General features: G+C 39.7%; 1 pseudogene; it reads left to right on the forward strand.

The window, feature by feature from the left end:
* Positions 1-10,024: 10,024 nt before the first annotated feature.
* On the forward strand, positions 10,025-10,598 carry LOC147426868 (uncharacterized; annotated as a pseudogene).
* Positions 10,599-14,122: the final 3,524 nt, after the last annotated feature.

The raw sequence follows: 14,122 nt of genomic DNA on the forward strand, positions 1-14,122 counted from the left end.
GCGTGTGTGGTAGTGATGTGTGTGAACACACTTAGGACCGTCGGGGCATTTTTTCACTCACTAGGATGTTTTTTCCCCCGTGCATTGTATATACATCCATCACTCTAGGGCTAACTTATCTTTCCATTGCACACTAAGTAATACTACTCTCTGCTGTGTGCCTGTGCCTTGAGCTTATTCATCCTTTCCAAGTTGTGTGTGTTTCCTTGTTCCAACAAGTGTTATCAGAGTAGGTTGCGTCCTCCAAGGATTAGTTGCCAGCATCGTCAGCACATGCCTGCTCGTTTTCTCCAAATTGGGTGAGCTTTGGTGAGCATCAACAGGTCGACAAATACTTCAGGATTACTCGTAGAGCTTAGTCTGCTCAGATTTTCCTTTCGGACTCATTTCGGCCTTTGTTTCCACTATAGGCAGTACTGCATAGGCAATTCTGTCCTTTTTTATAAAATTTATGTCAGTTCTATTTTTTGCATAAAAAGTCCCTTAGAGTCTTTTTTGGGTTGTGCTATAAAGCACGTGTTGGTCTCACTTCGTTTCTCCTCTTTTTGGGAAATTTTTACATCCAATGCAGGCACTCACCATGGCTGACAACAACATAGATATATTCCATATGTTTGCTATTGAGGATGAATTGGATGGGGTTAATTACCTAATGTGTCCTACATGATGCAACATGTTCTTGTGTCAAATGAAATTTGGAATGTTGTGCAAAGCATTGATGTACGTCCGGGTTCTGTATTTTGTGTACTTAATCAACTGGTCACCCTCAATGGCATTGGATGGGGGAGTTCTAGAAGAGGCATGGAGAGGTAAACCGGTGAATTATGAATTTCTCAAAGTGTTTGGGTGTGAGGCTTTCATGCACATAGATAGAAGCCTAAGATCAAAGCTAGATGCAAAGTCCAAAAAGTGTTTCTTCATTGGCTATGGAGAAGGGACTTTGGGTATCGCCTATGGAATCCTGAAGATGGTAAAATCTTTAGGAGTAGCAATGTAATTTTTAATGAACAAAATATGTACAAAGATTACTTGGAAAGAAAAAAAACAAAAGAGACGGGTGATGAGTACATGCAGCTTGAGGATGGTGAAGTCTCAAGGACAGCAAACGGTGACAATGTGCAACAACGTCAACCAAATAAGGAGCCTCAACCTATTCCTCGAAGATCTACAAGAGCAAGTAGACCTCCAGAAAGGTTCGTTACATCCTTCAACTATCTCTTGATCTCAAATTCTGGAGAGCCAGAATCATACAAAGAAGTTATGCATCACGAATCCAAAGAAGAGTGGATGAAGAGCATGCAAGTGGAGATGGACTCACTACATCACAACCAAACATGGGAGTTGGTTGAGTTTCCTAAAGGTAAGCGGGCATTTTAAACAAATAAGTGTACAAGCTGAAGGAAGAAGAAGGTGGGAAGAAAAGGTACAAGTCTAAGCTTGTGGTAAAAGGGTTTCTCAAAAGAAAGATATTGACTTCAATGAAATATTTTCTCCTGTTATAAAAATGAACTCAATTAGGCTTGTCTTAAGCATTGTAGCTGCTCATGATCTAAATCTTGAGCAAATGGATGTAAATATAGTATTCCCTCATCGTGACTTAGAGGAGGAAATTTACATGCTTCAACCAAAGGGGTATGAAGTAAAAGGTAAGGGAAAATGGTTTGCAAATTAAAGAAGAGCTTGTATGGTTTAAAGCAAGCATCAAGACAATGGTACTTGAAGTTCGATCAATGGATGTTGGATCATGGATTCACAAGATGCAACTCGTATCACTGTGCCTACACAAAGAATTTGGGAAATGGGAAGTTCATCATCCTAATGTTGTATGTTGATGACATACTGATTGCAAGTGCTAACATGCAGGACATCAAAGACCTAAAAGAGGAGTTGTCTAAATCTTTTTCAATGAAAGATTTAGGTGCTGCAAAGAGGATACTTAGTATGAAGATATCAAGGGATAGGACGAAGAAGACAATAAAGCATCAACATGGGTAAAACTCCACAAGAGAAACTGAAAGCAAAACTTGTGTCAATAAACAAGGTAAGTGATTACTGCAAAGGAGAAGAGGAAAACACCACCTTGCCACTAGAGCACCAGGGAGAGAAAACCATAGCCATATTTGATAGCGGCGTTAGAGTGGCCATAGCTATAAAGGAAATCTGGGAGAAGTGGGGAAGACCAACTCTAAGGAAAGCACAAATGAAGTTGCAACTTGTAAATGGGTTTATAGAAAGACCTTTGGGTATGCTAGATCAGATAATTGTAGCCTCATTTGGGATCAAATTGAGTATACCTTTGCCATAGCAGACTTTGGGAAGAGCAACAATTTGATATTTGGCATGCACATTTTGGGCATCTGAATTTTGCTAGTTTGCATTTTAAACAACCTTTGAATCCACAATTGCAGTTGCAAAATTCTACCCACACTTGTCATACAAAGTGAGCTATACAACCCATGACACGAAATACCAGATACAACAATTCCATCACCGAAACTGAGATCATAAATGATACATCTATCATCCACAAAGTTGACAACAATACTAAGTCTAACAAGTGCATATACAGACAAAAGGTTTTTTTTATCTCAGGTACATAAAGTGCATCAACCAGTGTGAAAGATTTTCCATTCGTAGTAGTTGGCACAATCTTTCCAACTCCCTTGCTCATATAAGAGGCATTGTTGGCACATGTGATTGTATTCCCATGAGGGATAGCCTTGAGAGAGGTGAAGAAGTCACAATGAGAGGTAAAGTGCTTTGTAGCACCACTATCAAAGTACCACACATGAGAATTTGCAGCAATTGACATACATGCGTCATGGACAAAAGGATCATAAGTGAAATTTGCACTAAAAGCCCATTTTGCATCTACATCAGTATCACGATCTCCTTTCATAGAAGACTCTACAATAGCTACACTTGTAGTGTAACTAGCCTCTTTCTTCTTGGCCTCTTTTGCCTTCAATTCAGGACATTGCTTGATTAATTGATCACTAGCCTTATAATGATGGCATCAAAACTTATTTTTTCCCTATTGATTGAAATTACTAGACGATGTGTTGCCAACAAAAGCATTGGAAACATGTGATTTTCCACTCACAAAAGTACCATGAGAAGTGGTCACATTGTTGTTACCACTTTTTCTTTGAGCAACAACAAAACTGTGTTCAATTGCACACTATTTAGCCCTATTCTTTCTTGAAAGTGACTCTTGCAATAGCAATGTGCATAATGCATCAAAATTGAGAACATCAGGATTTCCTTGGGTCATAAGTCTCCAAGTACTAGCAAAAGTCTGGTAAGAATCTGGCAATGCATCAACAACAATTTGCACAAGGGAACTATCTAAAATGACTTTGTCTACAGAAGTGAGTTACTCATTTATATCCTTAATACTAGCAAGTGAGTTATTCATTTATATCCTTGATACTAGCAAGGATATAACTGAGTTACTCATTTATATCCTTGATACTAGCAAGGAAAACGCCCATGTCATCTTCCCCATGCATAATCTTTGATTCCAACTCTTTATGCAACAATGCAATTTTAGCTTCATTGTGACTTGCATAAAGACCAGCCATAATATCCCAAGCCTGTTTAGCTGATTTAGCCGAGCGAATGTGAGGAGTAATAGTGAGCTTCATAGATAATATAATTCCTCATGCATAATCTTTGATTCCAACTCTTTATGCAACAATGCAATTTTAGCCTCATTGTAACTTGCATAAAGACCAGCCAGAATATCCCAAGCCTATTTAGTTGATTTAGTCGAGTGAATGTAAGGAGTAATAGTGAGCTGCATAGATAATACAATTAATGCATAAGCATGCACATCTCTAACATCCCAATGAGCCTACTCAGCCATAGGCAGGACAACTCTAGCAACAGCAGCAATCCTGCCACCAAAACCTGCAACATCCTCATTATCGCCTCTTCGGAAATGCCATTTTGTTGAGGTGTCCTTGGGGTTTTTCTTTGCCTCTCAATGCCATTGCTAGCGCAAAATCTTTCAAAAGCTTGGCTGCAATATTCACCTCCATTGTCGGATTTGAGGCATTTAACCTTAGTACCTATTTCATTCTCCACAAAGGCTTTCCACCTTTGAAATATGGAAAACACATCGAATTTATTCTTCATTACATAACCCATGTTTTCCTAGTCGCATCATCTATGAATGTTACATAGTACAATGAGCCACCAAGTGATGGTGTACTTGCAAGACCCCAAACGTCAGAATGAACCAACTCAAGTTTTTTATTTTTTCTTTCATTTTTTGATTTTTGAAATTTTACCCTCTTTTGTTTACCATAAACACAATCTTCACAAAACTCTAAGTCCACTTCTTTCAAACCTGCTAGAAGCTTCTTTGTTTGAATGATTTGCATTCCTTTGGCACTCATATACCCAAGCCGATAGTGCCACACCGCACTGTCGACTTTCGTAGCTATTGCACAAGTTGAAGATTGCGTGCTAACACTACACAAGCAAAGTGTACCGACCGTTTCTCCCTTGTCAACCACCAAAGATCCCTTTGAGATCTTCCACCGTTTGCTTCCGAATGCAATGTTGTGACCTTCATCGTCCAATTGTCCTATAGAGATCAAATTTTTGCAAAGGAAGGAACATGCCTAACATCTTTAAACTTCCATTCATTTTCGTTAGCAGTTTTGACACAAACTATACCTTTGCCGACAATTTCACAAGCTTCATCATCTCCCAAGTATACATACCCAAAATTCCCTTTCGTGTAATCTTGGAAATGTTGCTTAGTGTGGTGTCGCATGGAATGAAGACGCAAATTCTACTATCCAAGAAATTGTCTAATGAGAGAATTAGAGCATCTTGCTCCACTTTACCTGCCACATTGGCCTCCGATGTTGGCTTGTTGTCTTGAGACTCCAACTCCTTCTTCTTCTTGGACCAGCAATCCTTCTTGGTGCGGCCCTTCTTGGTGCAGCTCCAACATTCAAGAACTGACTTTGTGGGTGACTTACTCCGCCTTGAGCGATCACGACCCTTGTGGTTTTTGAACCTCTCCTTAGGCCTTCCTCTTGTTTTCACTAATAGTGCAGCACTTGATGATTCTCTTGTGCTTCTCCTTCGCATTTCTTTTCTTAGGAGAACACACACAACATTATCAAACTTAAGAGTATTTGTGCCGAAAATAGAATTACTTATAGCCATCACAAGGCTGTCCCAACTATCCGGTAGAGACGATAATATAAGGAGAGCTCGCACTTCGTCATTGAAATTTATTTTCACCGATTGAAGCTGACTTATGTTTGTGTTAAAGTCATTTAGGTGTTTTGCAATTGAACCATTCTCTACCATCTTTAGATTGAATAAGCGCTTAATGAGAAATGCCTTATTTGATGCCAATGGTTTCTCGTAAAAGTCATCAAGTGACTTCATCAAGTCCTCCGTGGTCTTCATCTCCAAAACGTTGAAGGCCACCGTTGTGACGCCAAGCTTAATCGGATTGTTCCCAGTGCCTTTCGGTCAAGCACAATCCATGCTTCATCTGCCATTGTTGTAGGCTTCTTTGCAAGACCGCTTAGTGGCAAATAGAGGTCCTTCTAGTAGAGATAGCCTTCAATCTACATCTTCCAATGTTGGTAGTTTTTTGCCGTTGAACTTCTCAATCTTGAGATTTCCTTCCTCCGCCATTACTCCCACTCAATTCAAGGAATCCTTACTTTGAGATACTTTAGCTACGAGCAACCTTGCTTTGATACGAGTTGTTAGGAAATATGACGTAGCTAAGTAGATAATTGAGTAGATTACTTAATGGAGAGAGATAATTTTCACACACAAGAGATTATAGAGTAGAGAGAGCGAGAGAGAGAGAGAGAGAGTACACACAATATACATGGTTCACCCAATGTGGGCTACATCCACAGGAAAGCATCCACTTAATGGCTTTAGTACTTCAAACAAGAAGTAGGTTACAAAGGGATTATACCCATAATAGAGCTCCTGCCTTGCTTCACTCTCACCACCTCACACCCACCTTGTTGCATCAAATTCACACTATGAAATGTGTGTAGAAATGGGCTCCTTTTATAGGCCAAAAGGGCTACTCTCTCTCATGAGAGGCAGCCATGTGTATCCGCCCTTGTGTAGATAAGTCCAAATCGGACCCCCCAATCTGCCCATGTGTGACCGTCCTTGAGAAGACAAGTCCGCTTTTGAATTCGACCACCGGCATTGAATTTGGCCACCGACCACCGATCATTCACTACCGGCCACCGGACAACTGACCAGTCGTTTTCCGACCACTTTCCGACCGCCAGCCGATCATAATATTCCGGCGAAGCCAATCTCGATCTTGGGCTCAAGACTGGGCATGAAAATTTTGGTTTCCAAGGAGTGATTTTATTTTCCGGTGAGTTATTTTTCTTCACGCACGATGGCTTCTCCTCATAATGGGGGCCTTACAAATGTGTGTTTTTAACACAAAAAATTACAAGGGGTAAATCAGGCTCCATACTTAACATATTCCAGACACCCTTTGACATAAGGACATGTTGCATTATATAAGTCCATAAAAAGCATAAAAATTGGATACAACTAGCGACATGCAAAAACTTAGAGCCAGAGTAATAGGCTCTCCTAAAGAGAGAAAGAATGCCTTTGGAAAGCTATGTGGAGAGAAGATAGCAACAACCTTTGAAACTTAGGCAATTCACCAAAATCTTAGTCTGCACCTGTAGATAAAAAGGCGCACTACAAGAGGTACTTCACATTAGCGATGCTCGCAGTGCAATGCTCAAAAGTGAAAATCCACGGTGTCGCTATGAGCGTCACTATGGGCATCACTATTTTCTTTGTTGCATAGCGACGTCGACATGGGTAAAAACTAAACCGAGAGCGCCAAAAACTCAGATCTCAGATTTGAGTTTCGATGCTCTAGAAAAACAGGTAAACCCGCGCTCCCCCCCCCCCCCCCCCCCCCCCACACACACACACACACATTGTGTCTCTGAGAGAGAGAGAGAGAGAGAGAGAGAGAGAGAGAGAGAGAGAGAGAGAGAGAGAGAGAGAGAGAGAGAGAGAGAGAGTACAACACATGCATAAACAAAAAACACATACACACACACACATGCATAAACAAACAATGCATACACACACATTGAGAGAGGGAGAGAGAGGAGAAAACAAAGAGAGAGAGAGAGAGAGAGAGAGAGAGAGAGAGAGAGAGAGAGAGAGAGAGAGAGAGAGAGAGAGAGAGAGAACCAAAGAGAGAGAGAGAGCGGGAGAGAAGACGAAAAGAGAGAGAAAGAGATAGATAAAAAAAGTAAAGAAAATATGAATTGAAATGTTATATTAAGATTTAAGGTTAGGTTAGATATAAACTTATATTTAAGATTAAGTTTGATTAAGATCTAAGATTAAGTTAGATTACATTTAACTTATATTTGAAATTTAAGCTAAATTTAAAATTGTTAGACTTAAGATTAGGTTAAGATGTAAATTACATTTAAGATTAGGTTATATTACATTTAGGTTTAGGTTAGATTTAAGCTTATGTTGAGTTGAAGATTAGGTTAGATTTAGATTTACGTTAGATTTAAAATTAGAGCAGGATTTAAGATTAGCTACGTTAGATTTAAGTTAGATTACATTTAGGTTTAGGATTTAAGATTAGATTAGATTCAGGTTTATGTTGAGTTTAAGATTATATTAGATTTAGATTTATGTTAGATTTAACATTAAGACAAGATTTAAGATTAGCTAGGTTAGATTTAAGATTAGATTAGATTTAGATTTAAGTTAGATTACATTTAGGTTTATGTTAGACTTAAGATTAGATTATATTTAGGTTTATGTTGAGTTTAAGATTAGATTAGATCTAGATTTATGTTAGATTTAAGATTAGATTTAGGTTAGATTTTAGGGCATGTCAATGAAGGCTTTGCCCCAAGAGCAAACACTAAGTACACAACAATATATATATTCCCATCAGAATCTGACACCTATTAACTCACACACTAACCATGTTCAATTAGCTCAGAATCACCATATGTTAAATTAGGTTAGATTTAAGATTAGATTTTGGATTTAGTTTTTATATTAAAGTCTACCTTCGGGACTACGGAAAAAAATTAAACTTTTAGGCGAACGATGATCCCTCTCTTCCTCTCTACGGATGCGACCTTAAGTTGGAAAGCTTCCAACGGCATGATACTCAGGTTGGAGGCCAACATGTAATCTGCTAAGTAAACCCATGAACAAGGATCTTGCTACAGCTAGAGAAGAGGCAAAGGGATTTTGTCCACTACACGCACTGTCATCTAGACGTGGATGTGTAGATTTCTTGTACCCGCAAATAGAGACATTGACCAATAAAGACAGGATTAAAACGTAGTGGTTTTGATCTATGTGCACTCTAGACCGAGGTGTGCGAGGATCGGACATGACTAGAGAATGTGAGATAGTATACAGTGTGAAGAAAGAGAGAGAGAGAGAGAGAGAGAGAGAGAGAGAGAGAGAGAGAGATAAGACGGAGGATGCCAATATAAGATTAAATTTATGTCCAGGTTATAGGTTTTTACATTCATTATGAGTAGTGAGGAGGATGTGGGGCCGTCCAACCGAAACACCTATCTCTCAGCAAGGATCTTATGTCCTTGTACTCAATGCAAGCATGCTCTGCGCGACAGACAAGACGCGTTTCTTTGCAGCACGTTTGTGAATTTGGCGAGTTTGATCCATCTATTATAGAGATAGTTATTGCCAATTATAACTCGTCGGACTCTGACACTGGCCAACATGCAGTAATCTTGCAACCCAATAGACGTGTTCGTAGGCACTTTGGTCAAGCAGCATACGTGAGGCCACAAGATGTAGCCTCTGACAGCTTGGAGGATGATCATGTAGACCACATTCCCAACGAGACAATGTTTGAGCCTGAGATTGATGAAATGATTGAGATGATCATAGATTCAGAAAGGCTTATCTATGATGATATGAAAAGTGAAGCTGATACGCCATTGTATGATCATGTGTCTAGATTGAAGGCGCTCCTGGTTCTTCTCAACATGCATGCAAAGTTTGGATGGAGTGACACTAGCGTCACAATGATTTTCAGGTGGTCTATTATAATGTGTTTACTTCAATAAAAAACTCTAGATGTATAATGATCTGATAGATTACTTACACAAGTATGCCACATTTTTTTTGTTGTGTGGGTGGAAGCATGACTAAGTGGTACACTTTTATGGATTGAAAGCTCTTTTTTAATAGCCACTTAATAACTATGTCATTAGCTATTAGCGCCTTTGAAATTTTTGGATTCAAAAAATACTCGAAAAAAACACCAAAGCTCGTACGTGCGAGAGAGGTCCCAAAATCTCGTACTTGCGTGGGTGTTGAGCACACAACACATTCATGTAGCCTCTCTTCGTCTCAAGCAAGAAGCAATAGCAGCGGGGCACGCAGCAACAGGGCAACATGTCTCTCAGGTTCTCTCTCACTCTCTGAGGCAGGGTGGTCAATATCTGCCATCCCTCTCTCTTTCTATGTCACACACACACACACACACACACATGCACAGCTAAAAGTATTGCATGTTTGAAATAGGGTAGCTTAGTCTCAAGCTTGCCACCTTTGATTGGACATGTTTTGCTTGCTTTTTTCCTTGTCACCATTACAAGGTGCTTCATGTCCCGATAGCTTCACCACCAAACCGTGACCATTGTATGTTTCTTTTTCAGTTTCATTTTGTTCCATGATGCATATCCATGGACATAGATATGAACACACACACACACACACACACACATACCTACAGACAAAGAGTCTTGTTTCAGCATTAGGGTTTGTTATTGGTGCAAAAATCCTTCCTCTTAGGAGATTTTATCTGTTATTAGTTACTTCTTGTGGTGAAATGATGATTGAAAATGTTATTTCGATGGGTCATTTAATTATAAAACTGGTTTTATATGTATCTTTCAGGTGGAACCCGCCTCCATTTACTAGAATCCAACATACAAAACTTGCATGTCAAGACAAGACTTCTATGAATTCTACAACCTCAGCCTGGACGGGGTTGAGAACCCACACTTTATGGATGTTACAGAGAAAGACTGGTGTCCGTGTTCACGGTGCTACAAACCAAAGGGCAGAAGGTGAAGCTTCGAACCATACGGTCAGAGTTTTACAATAAATTCATGATGTTGTATCAGATGGTCTCTTAGGAGTTACCTATAAACGGTGAGTGCGTTGACTGGTTTGCCAAAGCATTTGCATTTGAAAATTGCCAGAGGGCGGACTTGTCTCTCGACAAGTCCAAATACCGAGTAGCTTGGGCTGTTGTGGCTGAGAACTCAGTTACTCGACTGGGGGCACATAAGCAAGGGCTCTCCAACAAGATGTCCAGAGTAATGATGCACATGACTGACGGGAAAATAGTGTGCAAGTCAGTATTGGTAGCTCAGTCATCGAAGGCGAGTGTGGATATGTCAAATAGTCGGGATGTAGAGCTGGCACAGATCATGCGGTCTGATGTACAAGCTAAAGTTAGGCAACTTGAGAGTGAAATAGGGCAGATCTCTAAAGAAATGCAGCAAGCACAAGTGGAAGTGCAGGTTTAGTCAAAGGCATACACTTTCTTGAAACAGATACGGGAAGCACGAGAAGAATTAGCCACGCTTGAGGCTAGTGGCAATGTGCCGTTGGAGAGGGTGATGACGTTGCAAGCTGTCATCAGTGCTAACTTGCCAGTTCTCGGTGTTCTTGGTGTCACAGAGAGTGGCACGTCTGAAAACAATGATGTTGCAGCCATATAGGTTGATTTGCGAACACCAAGAAGATACTGTTGTTACTCTTATTTTGTGTTTGAACAGTTTTGCTGAATTTTTTTGTCCGATACAGAAGAGCCTGCAACAAAAGAATGTGCTCTTGGCGAGACTCAAAAATCAGGAGGCTTTTGTTGGCAGTGCAATTTTACAATTGCAACAGGGCAAAGCACCTATATTCTCTCCATCACCTCCAATCATGACAAATGTACGTCGAGGTGTTATATTTATTGACGAGCCGTGCATAGCCTGTTGGTTGGAACTACATGATAAAATATTGGTGGGTGTTTGCATGCTACCATGCCAACACCCCTATCACAATTTTTGTTTCGCAACTTTGTCCATGCTGAGTGATTCCTGCTTGGCACCGGGATGCGGCATAGAGATCCCTACTTCGATGAAGAAGATGTTTGGTGCAGAGACAACGTCCGTGGCAGAAGAAAAAGTTACTCCAATAGGTATGTTCCCAACTCTGGTTACTCAAGCTCCAAAGGAAGGAAAAGTTGTATTAGTAACCAAAAGTATTAGTAGTAAGCTCTATTAGTAACCAATAGCTATCAAATAGCTGTATTAGTAGTAAATTATGTTAGTAACCAATAGCTATCAATAGCTTGTAATTAGTGGTAAGCTATCAAATAGCTTATAATTAGTAGTAAGTTGTATTAGGTACATCTATGAGTTAGCTATTTGATAGCTATTGGCTACTAATACAGCTTATTGTCCAATTACCAATAGCTGCTTATCAAAATCTATCAGATACAGCTTTAAACTAGCTATTAGTTTTCCAATGGCTTTCATAGGTAGGGGTGATAGCTATGTGCTAAGTTTAAAGAGAGCTACTAGCTTGTAATAGCTACCTGGATCTTGTTAAATAGCTCCGAAATAGCTGTTAATTGTGGGAGTAAATACTTTCTTATTCACTAGTGGCTAGTATTCCTAGCTATTAGAATTTAATAGCTCTCTAATAGCTGGGTACTAGCTATTACATATCTGCTGGTCCCGAAGCTTTTGACGAGCTATGAGGTAGCTATTCACTTTCGTAGCTGTACAATAGTTATTGATAGTGTGTAGATATACACACTCAATCACCATGTGGCCACTATTTCTAGTTAGCAACAAGAAATAATTGTTTAATAGCTTGCAAGTAGATATTATAGACCCAAACTTGGCTAAAGTTGCTTCTCAGACAGCTTTTGACCAGCTATTAGGTAGCTATCGTCTGCCATAGCTAGTGGGTGATGGCCTATTAGCTGGCAGTACTTATTTGACTTATTACTAATAGCTGTGTGACAGAGCTTTTAATCAGCTATGAGTTAGCTATTGGCTTCCATAGCTAGTGGATGATAGCTATTTTGCACAGCTGGTGGGTGATAGCTATTTTGCAAGGTTGGAGAGCTATTAGCGGAAGTAGCTGTTGATCACAGCTACTATCTTCCACAGCTAGTGGGTAATAGTTTTTTGCCAATTTTGGAGAGCTATTAGCTGGAATTAGCCATATGAAGCTGTTATTAATAGTTGCTTGATGGTGCTTATAACCAGGTAGCTAAATTTCCTGCCATAGCTATTAGGTCAAAGCTATTTGCCTAGTTTTGAGAGCTATCAGCTGCTAGTAGCTATCAATAGCTACTTGACACACAGCTTAGAACCAGCTATCAGGTAGCTGTTGTCTTCCATAGCTATTGGGTTGGGTAATAGCTATTTGGAATGTTTTGGGAGCTATTAGTTGGAAGTAGCTATCTCACCAGCTAGTAGCTATCTGGCCAGCTATCAATAGCTACTTGACACACAGCTTAGAACCAGCTATCAGGTAGCTGTTGTCTTCCATAGCTATTGGGTTGGGTAATAGCTATTTGGAATGTTTTGGGAGCTATTAGTTGGAAGTAGCTATCTCACCAGCTATTAAGAAGCTATTGTCTTCCACAGTTAGTGGGTAATAGCTATTTGCCAGGTTTTGAAAGCTTTTAGCTATTTTAACCAGCTATTAGGTAGCTATTGTGTAGGTATTAACCAACTATTGGGTAGCTATTGTTTTTCATAGCTAGTGGGTGATAGCTACCTATTGTGTAGGTATTAACCAGCTATTGGGTAGCTATTGTTTTTCATAGCTAGTGGGTGATAGATACCTGCTAGGTTTAGAGAGCTATTGGCTGGTAAAAGCTACTTTTTGCTTGTTAAATAGCTCCAGATTAGCTGTTGATTGTGTGGTATATACCCTTATTGACTATGTGGCCAGTATTGCCTAATTATTTACAACCAATTACTGCTCAATAGCTTGCAAGAAGATAGGCTATAATTTCTTTTCAGAAAGATTTTTATCAGTTATTAATAGATGCCTAACATATAGCTCTAACTAGCTAGTGGGGGATAGTCATTTGCTAGGTTTAGAGAGCTAGTAGCAGGCAAATGCTACTTGATGCTTGTTAATCAGTTCCCTAATAGTTGTTGACTATGTGTGGTAATCTTTTCTCGTTCACTATGCAGCAAGTATTTCTAGTTGTTAACAACCAAAAGCTGTCCAATAATTTGTTGAAAAGTTTGACTTTGTTTTCAAAAGGTTGACTTCCTTTTTTAATTGCTGCTTGGCATCTTTTTGTAACAGCAACTGATTGTGTTCCAACCATATGTATGTTCACGCCAGTAAAGACATCTGGTGGAGATACAATGCAGTCAACGAAGACATTTGAGCAGGATTCACAATCAGCTCTTATTGTTGGGGAGAATCCCCAGCAATGTCTTCTTGTAGCCCCTTCAAGAATTCACAGCTACCAGTAAAAAGTAGTACTTGTGACGTTGCTGCAGGCTGCTCCACAAGTCCAAAAGATGGTCTTCAAAGAAAAGGTGAGGTCCAAGAGTTTTTTGCTAAGTTTCAAGTTGTGTACATCTCCAGCCATGCTATGGCTACATGTTTTTGGCAAAGTATTACAGAGTTTTAGGTGTTGTATGATAGATGTTAGCCAGTTAATATTATGTTATTAGCTAGCTTCTAGATAGCTATTAAGTAGCTTTGAAGGTACTTCTAGTTTAATCACATCTTCCATTGCAGCTCCAAGGATCTCTGAGACACCTGATGATGTTCCAGAGGCAACATTTGGAGACATAGAGGACAAGGTAAAACAGGGAAAGCTTGCAAGAGGTGGCAAGCATGGGCAAAGTATGTCTAGGAGGTTGACAAGAAGGTCTGTAACTTCACACGGAGCTGACGATGAAGATACAAATAGCGATACATTGATGTAGAAAGGTATGCCTTAGTAAATTTAGTGTCAGTCCACTTACACGTGGTTGAGTTTTTGTGTGTTTTTGGAGCACTTATTGATAGCATA

This window comes from Adiantum capillus-veneris, chromosome 24 (assembly GCF_014529385.1).
Source record: "Adiantum capillus-veneris isolate H3 chromosome 24, ASM1452938v2, whole genome shotgun sequence".
Lineage (NCBI taxonomy): Eukaryota > Viridiplantae > Streptophyta > Polypodiopsida > Polypodiales > Pteridaceae > Adiantum > Adiantum capillus-veneris.